The sequence below is a fragment of the Rhyacophila brunnea genome, unplaced genomic scaffold (genome assembly GCF_057557595.1).
Source record: "Rhyacophila brunnea isolate RB1 unplaced genomic scaffold, BYU_Rbru_1.0 scaffold_13, whole genome shotgun sequence".
Lineage (NCBI taxonomy): Eukaryota > Metazoa > Arthropoda > Insecta > Trichoptera > Rhyacophilidae > Rhyacophila > Rhyacophila brunnea.
In genome coordinates this window covers 9,695,313-9,720,446 of record NW_028232785.1, presented here as the reverse complement: position 1 = coordinate 9,720,446, position 25,134 = coordinate 9,695,313, and the positions used below count along the sequence as shown (strand labels likewise).

Sequence of the window (25,134 nt, the reverse complement as noted above, 5' to 3'; positions counted from 1 at the left end):
GAAACACACGAGAAAAATGCACTGGGTCAAATTTAGTCAGATTATTATTATAGTCGGGCGATTATTATAGTTACACTTGTCACATGCAGCGCTCGAAATGGACAATTTTACGAACCGGAGCGCTTGATAGTTTTACGAAAATATTAACACTGTTACTTATCTAATTCTATACACATATGTATTTAAAAAAAGATTGTTTTAATTTTTTTATTATATGACATATCTCGCCCAGACGGTCAAATTAATATTTACACGAGACGGAGCGATAATTTTGGAAATTGTATGAACAGGAACGGCGCTCCGGTGCGTTCCGGTCCATTTCGAGCCCTGGTTACATGTCACTGATGGGCGGATTAACATTAACTGGGTTACGCTATATCGCTGATGGATTGGTTCACTTTAATCGGAGTTACACTGTATCACTCTTTCGTTGTTTTTATTTCGGTAGATTTATCTAATGATTACATCACTCCCCGCGGAGCGACGCGTCGCTCAGGAAACAATTTTATTCCTTCACGTCCTTTTACTTTGGGGATGATTTGGTAACTGATTTTTTTCAAGAAGATGTATCATATCGGGGTGCGGGAATGGGACGACTGGCCTCCGGACGATTGGACGCCGACCTGTCGTAGACACGTATACAGAACGTAGACGAGGTATTTTAATCAGTTTCTATCTACTACTTAGTGGTTTGAATTTATTTTACTCTTAACATAATGTATTCTTTATCGCAGATTGAGAATTACCATGCCTAAGGCTTTATATAAAATAAAAAACTCTTTTTTCGTTGGAACTTAAACATATGCACGATTAAATCATTGTTTACGTCTGCATATTTACATTCTCACTATTACTATTAAATCATAATATAATCATTTAAATATAAATAATAATATTGAATATTTATTTTTAAAATACCTATAAGTACCTAACGTCTATTTATTTTCGAATTCCGTGGCGTCCAGTTATCCGGTGCCCAATCGTCCTACACCTCGGGTGCGGGGTGAGAGGAAGCTATTCGGCAAACTTTCGAAAAACTAATTACCGAATGGTTCGGTTCTAACGGGTTCGCTCAAATGAACATTGACACTAGAAACACTGTTCTAACGCCATTACAATAACGGTTATATTGCTATAAGTTCCCGATGCGTAATATCGCATAATGGAAATTGCGTGACGTCTACCTATACATGTGCGAATGTCGCTATGCGCGAATTTACTTGCTAGCCATTGTATTGAGCGCGTTTTCCATTAATAATGTCATTAATAGAAGTGCGACACCTTACTTTGAAAAGGTTCTAATTGCACTTGACCATGTTTTGAGCTATGAGGGTTTGAAATTTGGAATGGTCATAATTTTCAATATAAAAAAGACATGTAGATAGAACTCCGGCATACTCCCAATTCCCATATTTCACAATAGATGACTCTGAAATGAACGTATATGATAGAATATGGCTAATGGAACCTTTTCACACCAAAAAGTCATTCTAGGCCAAAATGTCAGTTAAAACCTTTTCAAACTAAGGTAACAAGTGGTTAAAAATCTTTCTATTAGGTCCTAATATGTTTCGGTTTTTGTATAAATTTTGGTCTGTGTACCTACTATGTACGACATTAAAAAGGGAGGTACCTATAGTACTTTCAAAATACTAGGTATATTTTTTGAATATCAGTAGAATATAATAATTTTGACATTAGAAAATAGACCATAAAGTAATGTAGAAAAATTTAAATATTTCTGTACTATAAATGGGTACAAAGCTGTAGGTAGTACCATTATTTTGTAATACCTAGTCAAAAATTTGGGGAGCCGAGAAAAAAATTGCTTGAATGAACCAAAAATAGCCTTTATTTCTTATTTAAAAGGTGAGTACCTACTTAAACTCTTGAATTTAGGCATTTTTGGTCGGAAGTGCTTCAATAGTAAAAGACCTCCATTATTTTTAATTAGGTAGGTACCTATTTAACTATTTATTTTATTCTAATGAATACCTAATTCATAAGATTTAAGAATGTACCATTCTAATTATTATTCATCATCATCAGCCTGAATCTATCCACTGCTGGATGAAGGCCTCTTAAAGCTGCTTCCACTTCTCTCGGTCCTATGCGTTGCGCTCCCACGTACTTCCGCAGAACTGTATGATTTCATCGATCCAGCGGCCTCTAGGTCTACCTTGCGGACGTTTTGTACCTCTTGAATACCACTGGATGACTATATTATTGTCCAACGATTTTCTCTTCTTCGAGCTACATAATATTGAAAAACCGATAAAGGCCAACAGTTAAAATTTGTCGTAATTAGTATGTCACCTAGTAGCATAGTGGACAATGCGCACGGGGCGTAAACCCAAGAGATGCAGTTTCAAATCCTGCCGGTGTTTTTATATTGGTTATAATATATCATTTTCTCAAAAGTGTTTTTCAAAATTATGTTTCTCCATTATTGTTTGTGGGAATAAAAAAAACTATCTACCTATTCTATGTAGGTATGTACCTACCTACCCAATACATTTTCAACAGCTGATGATAACGCGTGCTATAAGGCCTTCCGCTCACGAGAATACTAAAAAAAGATGCGACTTAAACTAAAATTCCAGCCAGTAGGTATATTCTGGCAACATGTATTTTAACGGCAAGACTGGAACTGAATGTTCGCGGCCGTAACCGGAGAGACGAGACATATTATTATAATGCTAGTCTCCTAGTCTCTCAGTTTACAGTCACCCATAAAACAGTGGTACCTACCTACCTTCCAATATCAGTAGATTTGATAAAAAATCTTACCTATTCAGCACTGAACTGAACTGAACAAGCAATTACAAAGTCAAGACGTCAAAAGTATGAAAGATGGGCAACCTATTTTTAATGTAAAATACCTATGTTGCAAAATATGTTGAGAAACATACTCCAGTCTGTATAATAATTACTTAGGTACAGGCTGCCAGAATATTCCCGTAAAAATATTACGGGAAAAGCTTAGAATGATAATATAATAGAAGAAAAGACAATGAGTTTGACAGTTTGAGGTTGTGAAATTATTATTGTAAGTGGGTTACAGTAGCGCCGTGTGTGAAGCTTGAGTCATTGGCCAGTTTATGAGTTCCACCAGCAACAAATTTGTCGGATTATAGTTTCTCCATGAGCGTAGGGTCTAAGTTTCGCTAAAAATTCGATGACAAAGAAATGGTTGGCAACACTGTGGCATGACATGCCGACACCACGACACTGTATGACCATTGTGCATTTTACCGTTTAATTAAGCAATGGAGATGGATATAAAACAGGAACCAGACATTCACCAATCTGATGGAGAAAGTAAGCCCTTGTTTGAAGTCCCAATAAACTATATAAATACCGAAAAACCACACACTGATGTAAAGCAAGATAAAGCTGACGATGGCGCTGTTTGCAGTTTTGAGGTTAGTTTTTTTTTTGTCTAATCTGCTTTCTTGTGAGCTTATATTGTACAGATAAGTGGTTATTATTTAAATTCGGGCAGAATATTATACATAGTCTTCGAATTGCTAATACACGTACATATTAGCAAATGTTAATGCTTATATTGTCAATGGAATTGCTAAGACTTCAAGAAATGATTTAAAAGCAAGGTCTGCGTACCTACCCTATTTTACAACGTTTTCTTAGCTCGTATTCTTATTTGTCCGGTGGTTCTTTGTCCGGTACAAATCTTGCAATCGATTTTTAACTAACTTCCCGACTAGCTAGACATTTGAAACTTTTAGAATAGGTATATCAGAACACGATGCCAATGCATTTTTAATACTTTTAGCAATCATTAAGTAGAATTGAATTCATTTTCAGTTATTTCTGTTTTGTTTAAAAGGTTATTTCGACACCATTATTGGTTGTTAGGGGTCCGGGGTCCTAGGAACAAAATTATTAATATATACGTGCGTTACTATGGAAATCAATATGTCAAGTACAATTTTTTTTGATCGTTTAAGCTAGTCAAGTCAAGTCAAGTTTATATGCTTCAACAGAAAATTTAAAAACGTAAGTATATAAAATGTTATTTTTATCTTTCGTTGTATTATAATAATATGGATTTTTCTCTGTATATGAGTTATAATATTTTGAGAACGCATATTTTTCGGCAAAATGAAACCGTGTTTCTTGCGAATAACGCACAGTAGAAAATCGATTTTATTAATGTCAGCTCCTTTACTGTGAAACGTTAAACCATCGTGTTGCTTCTTAGTACGGCTACCAAATTTAAGCACAACATAGTTAACCATAATGTTATGTTCTACTAAAATAACTAAAAATGGTTAAGTACCTACCACTAACTTTATATTTAACGCAAAAACAATAAATTTCACGTGGTCAGTGTTTTTAAATGAATGTAATCAGTCAAATCATTGCCGACTGAAGAGGACAGCCGATACATTTCACGACTGGTCCTACCTTTCCGCCCCTCCCGTTCTCTATGGATGATCTGTCATTGTCTATATAGTGCTCAAACTGACGCGTCTGTCGTGTTCACTTGTCGGAGTATTCTTAGTTTCAGACGTCTTTCAGATTTAGCTTTCAGATTAAGTCTTTAGCGTCCAATGTATTAAGTCATTGGACGCTATAGACGCACCTAGCGCGTAACGGTCAGGTGGCCAATCGATATAATTAGCATGCCTTTTAAATGTGATAATTAAAAAGTAATTATCTACTCAGCAGTCAATTTGCGCATCTTTTTAAGATTTTCGTATAATTTAATAGTTGTGTGACTGGTTTGAACCGTTTCGAGGCCTATTTTTATATTTGACGAATCGATTGCGTCACCTGCTCCAAAGAAACGTGCCGCTGCCTACCAGAATAAATCTTTTTGACAATATACATCCAGCACGTTGTTTTGAAATTATGTATAAACAATTCAAGTAGGAGATAAATTTTAACTCTAAGATTATTTTTTATTTTCAGAAGAATACGATGGTCATCACTGGCATTAAAACAGAACCTTTCTGCTGTCCGGAAGACCCCGTTTATGAAGATCTTCAAGCGGGATGCTCTCATTCAGACCACAAATCAGTGAAACAGGTACGTCCTATTGTATACATTCATTTTAATATGTACTCGGCTTGAAAAAATCATATACCTTCCTCCTTCTTCGTATTCATCCGCTTCTTCCATAGATAGTCACAGAATATGGACCACGCTGTCTTCAAAAATCTTAATTACTAGGTAGGTTCCAGAAACTCAGGGTAGAAATTGATGACACTCGTTTACTCAATATACTACCTAGATTTTGAAGCAGGGTGTTGAATGTGAGAGTGCATACGAAAATAAAACACATTATAGACATGAAATAGTATGTGTTTAGACCTTCAAAAAAACCAATATTGAATAAGCGTCATTGCATAAACTGAGAGCAGTTGGCGGAACGATTTATTCAATTAACTAGTAATAAAGCATTTGTCATTATATTAATTTAAGATATATGTATCTATGCTCTTCGTCGTTAATTAGATTTAAAGTAAAGGGTGGGGCGTGGGAACTTATTTTTTTAAAACTGCACGGTGTAGTTAGTTGGAGTGACAAATGAGTAAGGAAGGGCTCAGTGAGAGGTCTGGATGAGAGGTTTTTGTTTGTTTGGTTATGTAACCCGACAAACGTCATGTGAGCTGCTGGTTGACACCGTACCCAACGACGCGCTTGTGTTCTTCTCTGACGAGGCACATTTTTACCTTAGTAGTTGTGTTCACGAAGATCACGAAGAGACGCTTTACGTGGCCGGGACACGTATTCCGGATGCCGCCAAAGAGTGCGGCACTTCGTACCCTTGTGGCACAGCCTCAAGGGTTCCGTCGCCGTAGCCGGCCCTCCCTCACCATGCAGCGCTGCTACAAGAGTGACCTACGTGCTGCAGGTCTGACATGGCGGGAGGCGCAAGAGTTGGCGATGGACCGAGGGAAGTGGCGCCAACTTGTGCTTGCCCAATGCCTCAACGTTGGGACGTGACAGGGTGGAAAAAAGAAGTTGGGTTCACAAACAGAATATGCGGTACTGCAGTGAACAAAAATCAGGTTACTTCAAGAGAGACCCTCTCATTCGGATTGTGTCACTGTATTGTGAGAAATTTCAAGCGTAGGGATCATTGGTCCTCTTTTCAAGAAAGCTGCTGTCGTGCTGTAACCATGAATTCAGACCGTTATTTGACAAAGATTCAAGATTTTTTTGTTGCCTGCTCTCGATGAAATGGAACTGGATAAATTGAGGTTTCGGTAAGATGGGGCGACTGCCCACACAGCCAGGGTTTCAACGGATTTTTTCAGACAAGGCGGCTGGTCTCCCCGCGAGTAGACGTAAACTGGCCTGCGCGCTCGAGTGATTTAACCCCCTGTGGTTATTTCCTGTAGGGTTATCTCAAATTTATGGTTTATATCGATCGTCCATGGATCATAAAAGACCTACAGAACAACATCAGAGCTAAAATTGCCAATGTACCGGTCGGCATGTTTGAAAAAGTGAACCGAAACTTTCGAATTCGACTGAATCGGCTTAATGACAATGTAGGGCGCCAATTACAAGATATTATTTCTCAAACGGTGTAAAATCAAATCTTCTTTGTTATGTGACAGGCGAAAAATACGACTAGAAAGTTTTGGAACATTTTCAAAAAAGGAAGTTCCCTCGCCCCTCTCTGTACCATCGACTATCTATGAGATTGACCACCGCCATCTTTAGATTAATAAAGCCTGAGCATAACTTTTTGCGCAAGCAACAAGTGGTCCACTGCCATACTATTTATTGATAACGTATTTGCAAGGAGAGTTTGGTATTGTATAATGACTGAAGAGTATAAATAAGTTATTAGTTATTGTCGTTTAGAATCGAGTGTCACATTGACAAACGTCCTAGTGTATTATGATATTATTATACACAGAAAAAGTTTACTTACTTTGATCGTCACTTCCAATTATTAATAACACATAACCACTAAATCAGAATAACTCCAAGGTCTCCAAGATACGTTAAAATAATCTGAAAGAAATCTGAAACTAAGAATACCAAGTGAACACGACAGACGCGTCAGTATGAGCACTCTATAGACAATGACAGGTCATCCTTATACAACTGGAGGGGCGAAAAGTAGGACCAGTCGTGTAATGTATCGGCTTCCCTCTTCAGTGGGCAATGGTTTGACTCATAGTTATTATGAAAAATATATGCCATAGTTTATTGGTGAGAATAAATAATTCCCGCCTAGTTTAACTACTAGTCCTACCTCTTCCAATATTGTTATTATTAATATTTACATTATTATAATGTTTTTTTTCAGGAAAGTGTGACAGATATAAAGTCTGAACTCTTTTGGCAGCCAGATAACTCTAAAGTTGAACTCGATGAAGAAGAATTTCGCCCATTCGTATGTGATAATTCTGCCCCCAGATTTACGTATTCTCGTCGAAAAGCTGGAAACCGGGTAACTAGTGTTTCTGTTATATATATTTTTTTTTCGACCATGTCCGATCCTAATAGGATCATATTATGGGCCTCCACAGAGTAGATGTTTGTAGTGTAGAAAGTAGAATTTTTTATAATTCAATTTGAAACGAGAAATTGTGAATCAATATCGCACCCGGGGAATAATAGTGGCACAACTCGGAAAATTTGTTTTTGCAGGAGAGCAGTTTAAATATTTTATTTTGGTGTGTTAAATCAGTTTTTTTTTTTTAATTTACTTTATAATAGCGTGAAGTTGGCACACTTGAGTCATCTCATTTTGAATATTATCCGCAATAACAATGGCACAATGATCATTGTGTTACTATTTCTGCTTGAATTCAAGTAAAATGTTCTAATGTGATTATGACAAAAATGCTTTTAAGGCCACCATTATATTTTTTTAAATTATGCCATTATTTATGCGGATAGAAATGATATCTTGGAACATTTCTGCATACTTAACTAAAAGATTACAAATATGGACTTGTGCCACTATTATTCCCTGAGTGCGATATGTCAAGCAATCTGAGATCTGATTTTGAAAGCTGAAAAGTGGTTCACTTTTTTCGTTGCTTGTGCAAAAAGTTATGCTCACGCTTTATTAATCTAAAGATGGCGGTGGAAGAGGCGATATGACAGCGAATCACAGTCAAAGCCTCGGTAAAATCATATTTTTTTTCCAGGAAAGTGCGACAGACATAAAGTCTGAACCCATTTGGCCGCCAGAAAGCTCCAAAGTTGAACTCGATGAAGCTAAATGTCGCCAACTCGTATTTGATAATTCTGTCACCAGAGATACGTATTCCCACCGAAAAGCAGGAAACAGGGTAACAATTTTTTTTGTTTTATATTTATACGACTAAGTCATATGGCATTGTTAAAATAGATTTTTTATTGGTTAGGTACCTTCCTGCATAATAATTTATGTTACGTGAAAAACTTAAATGCACATTATTATATTAATACTATCGACCGAAGGTACTTGACGGAATTTGAATTTAAATTCTAATGGATTTAAGTTAAATGTATATAATAATTTTTGAAAACAATACTTGTTTAAGTTTATCTCATATTTTCCACACTATTTTAATTAATCCTTGTATTTATTTATATTATTTGTGTCCCTGGTTTTTATATCGCTTTCTGTTTAAAAAATTAATTCCTGTTTTTTTGCTGTCATCGAGTACCTATTTTCGGTAGCTAAAAACTAAAAAAAAACTTGCGAATGACATTAGATGTTATATTCATTTGTTTTAAAATCTTTTAAAAAATAATAATCAAATAATTATGCATATATATATAATTTTGAAATTAGAAAAACCAACGTGACGTTACAGGTCCATATAACCAAATATATCCTTTACAATTTATTATAATACATAGTTATCAGTGGCGAAGGGTAGAGGTAGGCTGTTAAACCCTGACATAAATAGTCCATACTAGACTTTGTCAGTGAAACGTATTGGTTTTCATTGAACTAAATCTATAATGTGTAGATAGTGTTTTGTTAAATTTTAAAATCAAATTATACAATGCCTTACCAAAACAGAGTATATAATAGTCAACAAATATTCGTATATCTATAAAATATCTAAAAGAATGCCATTAAAGTATACATAATTTTAGTTATTTCATAGATATAAGAATTTTTTTAATTGGTGATGGTGGTGGTGTAAATAATTACGTTTTGTTTTAGGTAGGGCTTAATGAATTTAAAAAAAATAACCAACATATTATGTAATATGTATTCTTAATTCAACGAAAAATGATTGGTACGACTGAAAAAGTGTGCACTGTTTTTGTTGGATCGCCCATAGCATACCTTAAATATAGTGGTTTGGCTAAGGCAGGGTTCGCTTAATTAAAAAAAAATAATCAGCACTTTCTGAAAAGTGCATTCATTGTTCAATGAATACAAATATATTGTATGATTGATAAAGTTTAGTCTGCACTATGTATTCTAATGGAATCAAGCTCTGTACTATTCCATTTAAGTCGTTTTTGCGACCCGGGTTTCGCCTTTCGGCATCTTCAGGCGTCGTGTACACTCACCAAAGGTAAACACACAAACGAAACCTCTTTACTCTAGCTTATATAATAAATCAATACAATCAAGTAGGTAAAAACTCCATTGCCTACATATCAGTTTTTACCTACTTTATTGTATTGTTTATTATATAAGTTAGAGTAAAGAGAGTTCGTTGTCAGTGTCTGTTTACCTTTGGTGAGTTTTCATGACGCCTGAAGATGCCGAAAGGCGAAACCCGGGTCGCAAAAAACGACTTAAATGGAATAGTACAGAGCATGAATACATTAGAATTCAAATTCAAATTCCAAGTACGAGGGTGGGTCAATAATTCCTTAGAAAAAAGCATTAAAACAGGTTTTATTTTTGTATTTTTTTTTTATTTCTCAACATAATTTCCTTGGAGCTCAATACACTTGGTTAGACGTTTCTCAATTTTTTTTAAACCGTCAGAAAAATAAGTTTTCGGAAGGTCCTCAAAATAAGCATTTGTCCGATCGATGACTTCTTCATTTGAAAAAAACGTTGTCCACTTAGCCATTTTTTTAAGTTTGGGAAAAGGAAAAAGTCACTGGGGGCTAAATCTGGCGAATACGGTGGGTGGTCGACCAATTTGAACTTCAATTCTTCAATTTTAGCCATTGATCGTAAACATGTGTGAACACGGGCATTGTCGTGATGAAAGAGGATTTTTTTCCTGTTTAAATGAGGCCGTTTTTCTTCAATTTTGTTTTTTAGCTGGTCCAATAAAGATGCATAATAATCCCCTGTTATTTGTTTTTCCTTTTTCCAAATAGTCAACGAAAATAATTTCACGTGTATCCCAAAATACAGCAGCCATAACCTTACCAGCTGATTTTACGGTTTTCGCCTTCTTTGGACATGGTTTGTCTTCGCAATCCACTGCTTTGACTGTTCTTTCGTCTCGGGAGTATAGTGGTGTATCCATGTTTCATCTACAGTCACAAAGCGACGAAAAAATTCATCCGGATTGCGTTGCATGAGCGACAACAGGGCTTTAGAGGCCACCACCCTATTGCGTTTATTGTCAACTGTGAGCAAACGCGGCACCCATCTTGCAGAAATTTTTTTCATGCCCAATTTGTCATGTAAAATAGAAATGACGCTACCTTTTGAGATCCCTGTAACCTCAATTATCTCACTCAACTTTAATCTTCGGTCACTTAACACCATATCGTGGATTTTATTGATCATTTCTGGTGTAGTCACCTCTACAGGACGTCCTGAGCGTGGTTCATCCTTTGTTGATGTACGACCACGTTTAAATTCATTTAACCAGTTATAAATAGTTGCAAGTGAAGGAGCAGATATGCCGTGAACTAAATCCAACTCATTTTTTATTTCCTTTGCTGTTAACCCTTTTATATTAAAATGTTTAATAACAACTCTAAACTCAATTTTCTCCATTTTCCATTTTTCCATTTTCCACAAGCAAATTTTTTTTTTAAATGTACGAGAAACACACAACAACCCGACCAATCTGATTGAAACTTCGCAGCATACTGAATCGGTAGTGCCGCTGCATGAAAACAAACCGCTTGCAGTACTAGTCGCGCCACCTGTCGGCTTTTCTAAGGACTTATTGATCCACCCTCGTACCTTCGGTCGATAGTATTAATGTGCACTATGTATGTTGAATCTTAACAGCCTACCGCCACCCTTCGCCACTGATAGTTATATATTTTAACAAATTAATATCTACCTTAGCTCTACCAACAAACATTTTTTTTAGTTCATTGCTGCAACCGACGTATCGGCGAAGATTGCAAATCCCAAATCATCGTGGAAGCTGACAAAAGTAAACGCGTCTTGCGATGACAATAATATACAGATTGACGCACAAAATATTAAAAAAGAACTCGCGGAATTTAATGAAAAATATCAAAATGAAGGTTCAAAAAGTCGCACAGCTACTCGTTTTGGTAAACAATCAAACGTTAATCAACCTGATTTATTACCAGATATTATAAATGTCAAAAATAAGAAGCATCCTATAAAAATGTTTGTATGCTGCATTTGTTCCGATATTTTTCCATCTTTAAATTTACTAAACAATCACGAGAATTCTCACAATCGAACTGTGGCGAAAACGGTACATTCTGATGTGAGATCATTTAAATATAATGAAGGTAATTTCTCATGCATCCAGCCTGATAAAATGCAATTACAAAAAATTAGACATTCAGGTGCCAAGGCACTCGAATGTAATTCTAATGACTTATCTTCTCAATCTCTCACAATGAAAATATTCCAAATGGTGCACACTAACAAAAATACATTAACATGTAGTGTATGTAATTACAAATGTAGATTTCCTTTTACAATGAAAAGACACAAAATGACTAATTGCGGTGGACAGCCATTGAGATATTGTAAGCATTGTGATTACTCGTGTATATCATCTTGTGATATAAGAAAACACAAAATGACTCATTCTGATGAAAAGATAATATATAAATGTGACCAATGTAATCACTCTTGTACACAGTCTAGCAACATGAAAGTACACAAATTAACTCATTCTGGTGAAAAACCATTTAAATGTGACCAATGTACATACTCGTGTATATCATCTGGTGATATGAGAAAACACAAAATGACTCATTCTGGTGAAAAGCCATTTAAATGTGCCCAATGTCACTACTCGTCTATAACAGCTAGTCAAATGAAAGTACACAAATTCATTCATTCTGGCGAAAAGCCATTTAAATGTGACCAATGTAAATACTCGTGTATATCATCTGGTGATATAAAAAAACACAAACTGACTCATTCTGGTGAAAAGCCATTTAAATGTGACCTATGTAATCACTCTTCTACACAATCTAGCAACATGAAACTACACAAATTAACTCATTCAGGTGAAAAGCCATTCTAATGTAATGCTGCAATTACTCTTGTGCTTGTAACTTAAAAAGCATATAATGAAGCATTCTGGCGATAAGCCATATACATGTGAAGTTGTAATAATTACTCATGTATAAATCCTATTCATATGAAATCACACAGAATAAATGAATCATTCTGCTGACATTCAAATGTGATCTATATATGTATATGACCTGAAATGAAAACACTAAATTAATGACTACCTAATTCTTTTAAAAAGCCATTTAAATTTGTTGAATGTAATTATTCATGTATCTAATCTGCTAATATGAAAAAACATAAAATGACTCATTTTGGCGAAAAGCCATTAAATGTGTAGAATGTAATTTCTCATGTACAACTGCTTTTTACATGAAACCACACAACATGATTCATTCTGGTAAAAAACCATTCAAATGCGTTCATTCTAATTACATATCTGTAACATATGCTCAAGTAAAAAAACATCAAGTGAGACGTTTTGAAAGAAAAAGAAATGGAAGAATTCATTCTGGCGGAAAACCATTTAAATGTGTTTATTGTAATATTTATTATTACTACTCTATTACTACTATTATTATTATATACTAATACTACTTTTATTACTCATTTGTAACATCTGCTCAAGTAAAAAAACACCATGTGATATTCTGGCGAAATGAAACCTTTTAAATTTGATTAATGTAATTATTTAATTAAAACATCTGGTAACATGAAATTACACACTATGTTACGTTCTCACGCCTAATCTTATATATGTGTCAATGTTATTTCTTATGTATAAACAAACATATGGTAACTTGAAAAGACTATTAAAATGACTCATTTCTGAGAAAAGCCATTTACATGTGATTTATTTAATTATTCATGTATAACATCAGCTAATATGAAAATACATCAAATGAACCCTTAGGCTTCGGCCAAATAGGTAGGTTCTTCGCTAGTGCTGAGCTAGGTGCTATGCTTGTCTACTAAAAACATTACTGCCACATTGCACGCTACGTGCTTAGGTACAAATTCATTTGACATTTTGAGCGCTCAAGACAACGACGATATATCACTCTCAAAACTAACCATAAAGCTACTTCTCACAGAGTATTTAAGTTTATAATGTCGAAAGTCTCTTATTCGAACTCGTTGGGTGCATAATGTCAACTCATCCCATGCGTCATTATTCATAACCTCAAAATATACGTTGTTTGACGTTTCTCACCCGAAATCTTGCAAAATCACGAGGTGACGCAATAAAAATAACCAACACGTTTATTCGCCGGGAGACTGACTAGGTGACTAATAATCATGTAGCGAAGAGTGCAGTGTGCGTCCGTTCGTTAGGCTATGTCACCTAGCATGTAGCCACCAAGCAAGGCACCTGCCTATATGGCCTTAGCCGTATGACGTTAAGCTATTTAAATCCGATGTTTTTAAATAGGTACCTACCTTCCTACTCATGTATAGCATCTTCTCAAGGCAGCAACAAAATTACTTATTCTGGTAAGTATATACTTAATAAGAAATTTCAGGAACAAAAATATATTATTAACTTTGTTAAAAGAAACATTTACAATAATTATTACTGCGCCTTGCGAAATTATTATTTATTAAAATATTTTCTACTAATTAATTTTTTTATTAACTCCAATAAACTAAGTACTAATCCTTTTTATTATTGTCTGAGCTAGTCAGGTTGTAATGCTAGGGAAAACAACACGGCTAATTGCGTTTGCATTCCCATCTTATCTGTGAATAAAACATTTGTAACATGCAAATGGATTTCCCCAAATCCCAAATACACAACTTGTTTCACATCCTATAAGTAATACAGTATATTATACAAAAATAACCTTCCGACTGGTGTCAAATCTAGGTATCGTAAATGTAACAACCTTGCTCATTATATATGAGGGGCTTAGTATCATAACTCAGAATCTCCATCAATGTGTGTTTTTGGCAAACCAAAAAAAACTGTTTTCATGCTACAGTTACGAATAAACAGTTTGATTATTGTTTTATTGGATGGAGGATCGCAAAAGAAATTACCTGTAGTAAATACAGATGTTATTTTTCGTCAAACATTCAAAATATCTTCAATTTTAACTTGGAGATTATTAGTTTTGATGTAAGTCTATGGAGATTATTAGTCTAGAAAATACGCCATAAGGATATTATGAGTTATATTTTATTATATATATATTATAGTATAATATAAATATACTTAATTAATTATATTTTATTAATTAAGTAAAACTTGAATAAAACTGGAGAACAGATGCTTACACTTTGATAGATAAACAAATACTGTCGACTATGACAGTTCAATGCTGCCTTCTCATTGGCTGAAATGGTGATTCTTAGTTTAAAAAATCATAGGGCATTGGAGAATATAAGTTTTGAAAATAAACACAGATTTCACATTCTTTTTGTATGAGAGATTGTCAGCTTAGAAAAATAATTTATACTTTGAATAGTAGGTATGAGCATGGAGAACAATGCTGCATTCATAACTCATTTTTGGTATATATATATATATATATTCAAATATCATTTAAAGTAACTTTTCCTATGCCACGAAGCGCACGAAAAATTAAACAAAGAAACACCATCACAAATAAACAACTACCTATTGTAAAAAATAAAATTGTAAAAAGATCATATTGGAATAAAAGTATTAGCGATTTCCATGGCCCCCACATCCTGAAACGGTCCCCTAGTTCAGGATCTTTGGCGGCCCCCTACCTATCACTTAGGTTAAAGGCAGTGTGACGCTATATAGTATCTTTTTCAAATGGTGTTCGAGGTAAAATTAAGGGTATTCAGTGTAACTATTAACAATCAATAACCAAAAAATGCAATTACAATAATCACATTTAAAAAATACGGTGCTCGACGGGTTTAAACCACTATATCCACTGGTATCGTGCCACTATGCATTAACCGATTATGCTACGAGCCTCCTACCCAATTGCGACAATTTAAATTGCAACAAAAATAGGCGGCTCGCAGCAACGCAATTTGATAAGCATTTCATGTAGGACCTAATCTTGTTTAAATTGTCACAACTTAATATTTTCTAAGAATATATAATTCAGTATAACAATTTTTAGGCAACCGCAAATTTAAAAAAGTTATCAATGCGGATTTTCGCGTTTGTCATTATATTTATGATATATTATGTATCTATGCCCTTCGTCGATAATTTTAATAATGTTGCTTTTAATAGGGTATTAACAATCATTAACAAAAAATGTAATTACTGGCAACACTAATTAGCTGTTGACACAGTGTTGCCAACCGTACTATAATTTTAGTATTTGTACTATAATTTTGGTCCGCGTACTATGTACGATATAAAATAGGTATAGTACCCCCAAAATACTATAATTTTGAATATCGTACTATAATTTAATATAAAAGTAATATAATTTCGCATTTGCCATTTCGCAATCGACTCGTCTTCGGAAAATAGGGACCTGCGGCCTGCGGCGAAATATTTTTCCTAAAAAAAACGAACCACTATGAAAAATGGGGAACCTGCGGACCGCGGCGAAATATTTTTCCTAAAAAAATGAGCCGACTATGAAAAATTGGGAACCTGCGGCCCGCGGTGAAATATTTACACATTCTACTAAATTCTCCGTTATTTTTTTTCTGAGAAACAAAAAACCTATACATTTTCAACAGATGACAAAGCGTACTATATTTTATCCACAAATACTATAATTTTGGAGGCTCTGTACTATAATTCCACTTTCAAAATATGGCAACACTGTGTTGACAAGAAACGAGGAAACTGACAGTACACGAATGCCATGCCAGTTACAATAATCCTTTGCTCATTTCGACTTAAATACACACGTAAAATGGATTTTAAACATGAACCAGATGACCTCGAACCTGATGAAGTGCAGCATTGGTTTGAGGTGCCTGTAAATCAACCAAATAGCCAAGAATCTCTTACTTATAACGAGCAAGAGAGCGCCAGAGTTCCACATAGCAACTTTCAGGTTAGTTTTGAAAAACAACTTGTAGGTAAGTCTTTGAGATAAACCTGTTTCCAATTGTCACTCGCTCTGGTGTGCTGCCGTTTAGTCACTCAGAATATCAACGATATCGTCACATAATTTTACGCATCCATGCTTATCATTTGTGGAATCCTATGTTCTTTGGTGCTTCTACGGTTAGACTCACTACAGATTTATAAGACGGTTTTGTGTAGCTTTTTGTGCTCAAAAATATTATAATAAATAATATTTAAACTAAAAGATTATATATACAATAAAATTTAATTAAAATAACTGATAATACTGACTATTTATATGGGCCAATGGGTAGCCATATAAAGCAAATTCTATCGGATAACAAATATTATGTTGTTGTTATTGACCGTCTTAAATATTAAATTCACCTCTACCAGTGCTGTCAAAGCAGTGAAGTCCCTAGATAAAATGCCGCCCCCAGGCAGCGCCAAATGCCGCCTAATTGTTTATAAGTACTTACAATGTTTTTATCATCATTTCATGAGTCCAATATCTAAGAAATGTGTTGTATGAATACATTACTAACAAAATATTCAACTGTAATTATTCGCACGTGAAGTCTTTGGTCACCGAGTACGTCGAAGGGCAACGGAAGTAAACTAGATATCGCGAACCCTACAAAACCAGTGAGCTGATTTTTTAATGGAAAGATATTTTCGTTATTATGTACCTACTAAGTTTTGGTATCTATTTCTGTGTATTCCAAATGATTCTCCTCGACTTGCCGCCTTTCGCGTAACTGCCGCCTCCAAGCGACGCTCAATCTGCCTACCCCCACGAGACGTCACTGTGTCAAGGTCATATGTACTTCCAGTAAAGATAAGAGGAAACATGGCCACATTGAGAGAGTATAATAAAAAATCAGTGTATATACTTATGTACGCGAGTTAGAAGTTATACTTCTTTGGCGTAACAAAACAAAAAGAAAACTTGTGATAACCTAGATTCTTCGAGTAGCTCTTAATTATCTTGTTAAATGACACGCTCGGGGAAAGAAGCCGCGTATTGGAGCGCCGTTGGTTTATTTCTATACATTTTAAATTATATTACTTAATTATATAATTATTTCTCGTTGTTTTTATTTTTAAAGTAACAACTGTCACTGAGGCTTAATCGTTTGTTTAGCTTCGTAAAGAATTGCAAATGGCCGACAATAATAAATTCGTTGCCTAGGCAACGAAATAATTCTTACTGACTGAAACTTAAGACGGTGTGCGCGCGCAGCTCTCAATTTCACTCTCTACCAAACGCCCCAACAGAAGACAGAAAAAAAAACTCTTTGTGTTGACCACATAACGTCTACATCGAAGACTGAAAATGAGCAGTTGGATACCTTTTGCGACCATCTAATAAATATGATCAGCTAGATAAGCTCTCTGGTTTTCGGCTTTTAGATAAAATATGGCATGTATCTCAGTCGAATCATATATGGGTTAATATAAGTACAAGTGGGACCTGACAATAGTCCCCACTTTGCGAGTGTGGTGAGATTGAGACCATGGAGCACATTCAGTGACGTCCCGTGGGGGTAGGCAGATTGAGCGTCGCTTGGGGGCGGCAGTTACTCGAAGGGCGGCAAATCGAGGAGAATCATTAGATATATGTAGGAATAGGTACCTAAACTTAGTAATAACGGAAATATCTTTCCATTAAAAATTCAGCTCACTGGTTGGAAACAACAGTAGGTAATTTTTTTTGTCGGGTTCGCAATGTCTAGTTTACTTCCGTTGTCCTTGGACATCACTCCTTGATGTCCAGCAATTCCAGGTGCAGATTTGCAAATTATATTTGAATTATAGGTAGGTACATACTTACCTAATTAATGTATCCAAATATTTTTGCCAGACATTCGGGAGTTTTGAAAGTTGTCAGGTGTACCTATTTTTAAACCTATCTGAAACCGTGGACTCACAATATTGTCTATTGTGGGGAAAATGTTGTTAGTAATGATTAATGATTTTTTTATATATTGAAGTCATGAAAGTATAATAAAAAAATACTGTATAAAAATGTGGTGGCATTTTGGCTCTGCTTAGGGGCGGAATTTGTCTTGGGACATCACTGAGCACATTAGAGGTACCTACCTATAAAAGTATCATGTATGTCTTCTCCCGATGAGTTTCAGACATACACCAGGCCAATCCGGGAGTTATTGCATGTAGTATGACAATGCAATCCTCAGTTTCAAAACATTTTCTTACAGTTTGAATTATCCTGGAGTTATCCTAGTCTGAGCGTGTGCTAAATTTAACCTTTTTGCTTTGACAATATTCTATATAAAAATAGATTATTATTATAATGTTGTCACATTTACCGCTGGTGACGCTGGTTACATCCCGATTCACCTGAAGGCAGTTTTAGTGATAGAAACTAATTGGATCTCTAGGTCAATAATTATTCTACAATGTCACCAGGTGGACGATAAACGTCGCTTGAATTGTTGTAAGTAAAATTGTTTGCCGTCACTGAGACAGCCATTGTAGCTTCAAGACCTGAACAAAAACTAACTATATGCCACTGATACGAGTAGTTTTAATGTATACGGGTATAATCTCCGCAATATGCGTTAGGGTAAAGAAGAAGACACGTGAACAGGGAACACAATTAATGGGAACTAAATTACCGGAGTGGAGTAACAGGCAAACGATCTCGAGTGTGGAAGGATATGGGATAAACTGAAACACGTGTCAAGAATACGTCATTCTAAGCTTGCTATTCTAAGCGTATCTGAATTCTATTTATGAATCTGTTATGTGCACATGAATAAAGGAGAGGTTTTGGGGCGTTAAAGCCGGTAAATATTTTGAACACGTGATTACCGTAATGTATAGTTTTTACCCGATCTTAAGTTACCTACTGCTTCTTATATATATATATATATATATATATATATATTAAGTTAATTTAGTAGAAAATATGATTATCTGTATTGTGTTTAAATGTGTAAGCCAAGTTGCAAGATAGAACGCAAAGAAAGCGGTTTCATATACCCTGACAATACAATATAATTTTTCTTTAGTATTTTTTTACCCTGAGCTTGTAGTAAAACATGCTAATACACCTGTGAATCGTCTATGGTGCACTGTAGAATGACTTACCAATAGTATTCAGTCAAATTTGTGGGAATAGCATTATTTGATAAATTAATATTATATCATTATTTCAGAATCCTGCAATGGTCCTTACTAATATAAAATGCGAGACTAATCATCAGCGAGTTGGCATCAAGGAAGTCGCAATGTCTCCACCGAACCATGAAAAACCTCAACCTAGATGTTCTATTACAGAATGGAGACCAGCAAGTCTGGTGGGCATAATTTATTATTAATGACCTACCTATTATCACCGCCAAAAGGTGACCAAAGAAGTCGGGATGTCTCATAGAAATGTTAGCAGGTTGAAACGAGACAATATTCAATATTAATGATATTAATATTGAATATTGAGTGTTTCTGAGGCGTAATATGTTAAAGACAGCGCGGGTCTGTCACATGATCCAACTCGTTTTTGATTGGCTGGATGGACACGTTATGTTGTTTTAGATTAGTGCATCTGCACTGGCAAAACAAACTTGTAAAAATTAAATTTCGAAGACATTTTGGGACGTTCGATTCGCGTGGTATTGTCGTTGCCGAATTTTTCTTTATACATATCTGTAGGACCTACTGAATGTATAGTTATAATGTAACAACTGCAATCATTCTTCAGTAATTATATCTAGCCGTTTTTTTTTATATAAAGTAAGCTCTGTAAGATTTTAATGAACAGTTTTAAAAATATCCAAAAGATGAGCAAATCAGTGATCTTTATCAAATTACAGTAGATGCTTAATCGTTCGGGCCAAAAGAAAATTGAATTAACTGTTTTAAGCGTAACTATAATTTACCTGTTGCAGTCTTTAGGTAACTGGCTTGCTTGTGGTTTTATTACTTACAGTGTCACAATCGGATGATTTATTTTTTTAGAACTCAGCAATAAAACTTCCCCATATAAAAAGGGAAAATGATTGTCAGCGGGTTGATATCGACAACGAGTTTGTTGAAGATATGAAGCCGCCATATAATTGTGAAGTTCAACCGGGTTGCTCTTATCCGGAGTACAGGCCAACAAATCAGGTACAGTAGATATATGATCATATTAGTTTTTAATTATTTCTCTTACTCGTGTGCGGATACGGTTCTCATGGTGCAGTGCGTAATGCGCTGGCCTTCCACCCGAGAGTTCTGGGTTCAATTCCCAGTGAGAACTCAAAAAAATATGTGATTTTCTCAAAGCCCGGCTGTTTGTGATTGTTCAAAATTACTAACAACCACCTTGTAGGTACGAAATGCAAGGACATGGTTATTAATAATACTAAAAAAAAAAATTTAAATCTCAGAAGAATACACAGAAACAAAACTATAGTGACCAAATATATAGTCACATTGCTAAGAAATAGTTATTATTAGAGAGCTATAGAGTACCTATTCTTCTTTTTCTTCTTCTTCCACCCTGTCACGTCCCAACAATGGGGAATAGGACAAGCACAAGTTGGCGCCACTTCCCTCGGTCCATCGCCAACGCTTGCGCCGTCAGACCTGCAACACGTAGGTCGCTCTTGTAGCACCGCTGCAAGGTGAGGGAGGGCCGGTTACGGCGACGGAACCCTTGAGGCTGTGCCACCAGGGTACGAAGTGTCGCACTCTTTGGCGACATCAGGAATACGTGTCCCAGCCACGTAAAGCATCTCTTCGTGATAACTTCAATCACCGAAGGCTGTTGTATCTGCTCACGAACTCGGGTGTTTGTAACGCGGTCGTACTAATGTACCCCTAAGATTCGGCGGAGACATCGATTCTCAAAGCTCAAAAGCCGAGACTCCTGAAGCTTAGTAAGATGCCTTGTCTCACAGCTATACAGGAGCACAGGGGCCTTATGTTAGAACTTGCGAGTTGTAGTTGCCCGGTCGACATGACGTCATATGACATCATTGTGACATACTACCGGATTGATAATAGCATTCGAGAAAATAACGCTAGTCAAATACTGGCGTTATTCATTGTCCCCAAACACAAATAGGTGTTTCAGCATATAAATATCTATGATGAGCAGTGTGTGTTGGGCGGCTTGCCTCGAGCATGTATTGGCTTACGTTACAATTACGTCATGTCGTCGGTTGACTTTATATCACCAGTTATAACATAGGCCTGCAGGTAGCACACACGCGTTAAACAAACGACATTTGGACCTCACAGAATACAGTTATTGTGTCCCACAGAAACTGGTCGCCGTGATAAGTGCTCTCTACACCAATTGTGCTAGAGTAGGTACCTACAGATCGTCTAAATCGATCCCAGCGTATTTTCATTTGCCTGATGGTTGGTAGAATGTTCTCTAGAAAGGCATTCATGACGCAGAACTCTCAGTTTTGCTCAGCTGTTTTAACTTTATACCTACCCACACAAAGTTGTTGGAGGGACATAAAGTGTTACTTATGATCAAATATGGTATTTTACTTAAATTGATTTTGTATTTTTCTGAAGTGAATGCCGCTAAATAATTATAAATCCTGACGTTTTATATCAATAGATTCCTGAGACGATTCGATAAATTATAGAAATGCAAATTTTATAATTTGAAAGTGTCGCGTGACATAGGCAAACAAGTTGGTTGTGAATGTCTGTCTTGAACATTCGTCAGCTGAATGCAATCTAACTCACATTTGAAATATTTCAGAAGGGAGTTCTTTAAAACAACATACTTCAATTATTTAATATTTATATAGTTAAATATATACATCATATTTTAGCAGGACAATTGATGAAAATAATGATGTATAAATGTGTCTATGTAAAACTAAATAACTTAAATAATATGTTGATTCAAATCACACTCAGGTACCTACTTATATTAAATATTTCAAATGTGAGTTAGAATAGTTCTGTTTGATTTTTACACGCATGTAGGTGTTATAAGGATCTTCAGACAGAGTGTACCTTTTAGTTAACATCTTAAGTTTGTTTCAATACCCTAAAGCTATGTTACGTTGCAAAACTAATATTAAGCGTGACTTTCAAATCAATCTCAAACCAATTGTCAATGATATATTCTGCAGTCAGTGAACGCGGTTGAGTCAACCGCCTCACAAAACATGTAGGTACCTAAATAATATTTCTTGCTAAATTCACCATTCATTAGAATTCATGGAACGCAGACGCATCAATTGTAAGCCGATTGTTATTGCGAGGCAATTTACTAGAACAAGCGTGCAAAAATTCGATGGCGCAACATTGTATCAAGAAATACATTATAAATTAATTGATTACGTTGTGTCACAATTCAAACAGAGACAGAATTCTACGAAATGGTTTACAGGGCATGAACCCACTATCGGTCATTCATCCCAAGCCAACTTTACGTTTCCTTTGTCTCAATTCACTATAAAAACCGAGGGAGCGAGATATCAACAACACATACGTATTAACGCTGTTCAACTTTCTAGACGCATCTACGATCTCACAATTAGTAATTTTTCTTGCAACACAATCTACGTAATTATTAATTGTAAAATTCATTAATCTCATTGTACGATTCTGTATTAACGATTGTATCTTTTTGATGGTTAAGGGAAATAAACTGGGACTACTTTATCATGCACAAAATCCTTCTACTCATTGGAACCTACCTACCCCATCATTCATCCCTTACTTCACGTAGGTATGTTAAATGGGATATATAGAGATATTATTTTTAATACTACAATAGGCCATTAGACGTAGTGTAAATAGTAATTTAAGTGATCTTAAAGACCTAGGCTTTGAGAAATTCACATAAATATGTTGTAAACTCACCAGTAACCAACCTGGTGCATCTTACGCACTGGACTGCGAGTTATATGTTTTTTGTAGTAAAATTTATGAGTTGATTATCTGTTATTTTCTTTCATAGGTTACTGCTTCGAGCACCGTAGAGGCTGATGCTGCGAATATTGAGTCAACCGGATGTGTGTCGGAAAAAGAAGAAAGTTACGATGACATACATATTGTAAAACAAGACATTAAAAAAGAACTTGAAGAAAACAATGAAAGGCTTACAGATATGCGTGGTACTGAACAAAATGTCATTCAATGTGACACTGAAATGTTAGCTGTTAAGATATTGGAAAAAAAGTCAATTGTAAGAAAGTTTAAATGTGATGAATGTTTGTACTCATGTTCACGATCAGGTGACATGAAATCCCACAAAATGGGTCATTCTGGAAAAAAACCTTTCAAATGTACAGAATGTAATTACTCATGTGCGCGATCTACTCACATGAAATCCCACAAAATGACGCATTCTGGTGAAAAGCGGTTCAACTGTGATGAATGTAATTATTCGTGTGTACATATCGGTAACTTGAAATTACATAAAATGACACATTCCGGTGAAAAGCCATTAAAATGTGACGAATGCGATTACTCATGTATTCAACTCGGTAACTTAAAATCACACAAAATGACTCATTCTGGGTTGAAACCATTTAAATGCGACAAATGTAATTTTACATGTATCACATCGGGGAACTTTAAATTACACATAATGACTCATTCAGGTGAAAAACGGTTTATATGTGGTGATTGTGATTACTCGTGTTTACACATTGGTAGCATGAAATTACATAAATTAACACATTCCGGGGAAAAGCCATTTAAATGTGATGTATGTAATTTCTCCAGTACAACATCGGGTAGCATGAAATCACATAAAATGGCACATTCTGGTAAAAAGTCATGAATGTATGATGATATATATTTTCTTATTAATACAGCTGATAAGGTATACGATATACAAAATGACTTATGCCAACGTATTGTATTGAAGCGTATTGAAATATAACAAATGTACATGGCTTGTTGCAGAAGCCATTATCAAAAGATATATGTTATGATGAAGTGTTGTGTTGGTGTATGAATGCCAAAAGGAATTCCTGGGAAATCATGCTCTGCAACGAGCCAGTAATGTCGAGGAAAGAAGGAAGAAGTACACGCGGTGGAAACCCAAGAATTTATTACCACGTTTTTTCATGTAAAATTTACGTCATTGAGATCAAATTACACTTAAATGTAATATCTATCAAATATGATTTATTTTGGTAGAAATGGACACGAACTTTTATAATAATTACCAAGCTAATTCTATCATTATTTACCAAGCAGAAATTTTAAACCATTATGTTTAGTGTTAATATATACACGGTGGCCGCGCAGCTTAAGTGTTGGACTGTCACGCCGTGGGTCTCAGGTTCAAATCCTGGGTCTGGCAAGTACATATATTGTTTTTCAATTTGTGTGTGAGTCAGGGTATGGATTTAATAGGTTGTTCTGTCTGTTAATACAAACCTCTACTCTGTGGAGCATCAGAAAATTGATTGAGATCAGGATTGATTTTCTCTTTTACACTAACTGCAGCGCTTTTACGCGAAGAGAAAGGCTTTTGATCCCTATGCCTCGGTCAATTAAACCTTCACAGAGAGACGTATCTCTTTAATCCAGAGTTTCCGGTCGGATGGCATCGAACTTTATAGTAACTTCATTTGGAATTTTAATAACATCACTGAATTTTCATTACAGTGAGTATCTAGGTATTTATATTGTTTATATAATTTCTCTGTCTCTGCAAACATAAATCACGAGTCTAGTAATTAATAGATTAATATATTGTGTTTTATCTTTTAATAAATAATTGAAAACTATTTAA

General features: G+C 35.3%; 1 protein-coding gene and 2 long non-coding RNA genes across 4 annotated transcripts in view; 2 read left to right on the top strand and 1 right to left on the bottom strand.

The window, feature by feature from the left end:
• LOC147076407 (uncharacterized) overlaps positions 1 to 25,134 on the bottom strand; it is a 493,316-nt gene that overhangs the window by 178,592 nt on the left and 289,590 nt on the right. The window lies entirely within an intron of this gene.
• LOC147076428 (uncharacterized) lies at positions 3,215 to 12,671 on the top strand. Its single transcript, XR_015069622.1, has 5 exons — positions 3,215 to 3,425; positions 4,939 to 5,055; positions 7,298 to 7,441; positions 8,148 to 8,291; positions 11,244 to 12,671. It is a non-coding gene; the product is annotated as an uncharacterized LOC147076428 (long non-coding RNA).
• On the top strand, positions 16,169 to 25,122 carry LOC147076427 (uncharacterized). The gene is made up of 4 exons (XR_015069621.1): positions 16,169 to 16,383; positions 19,583 to 19,723; positions 20,382 to 20,531; positions 23,344 to 25,122. It is a non-coding gene; the product is annotated as an uncharacterized LOC147076427 (long non-coding RNA).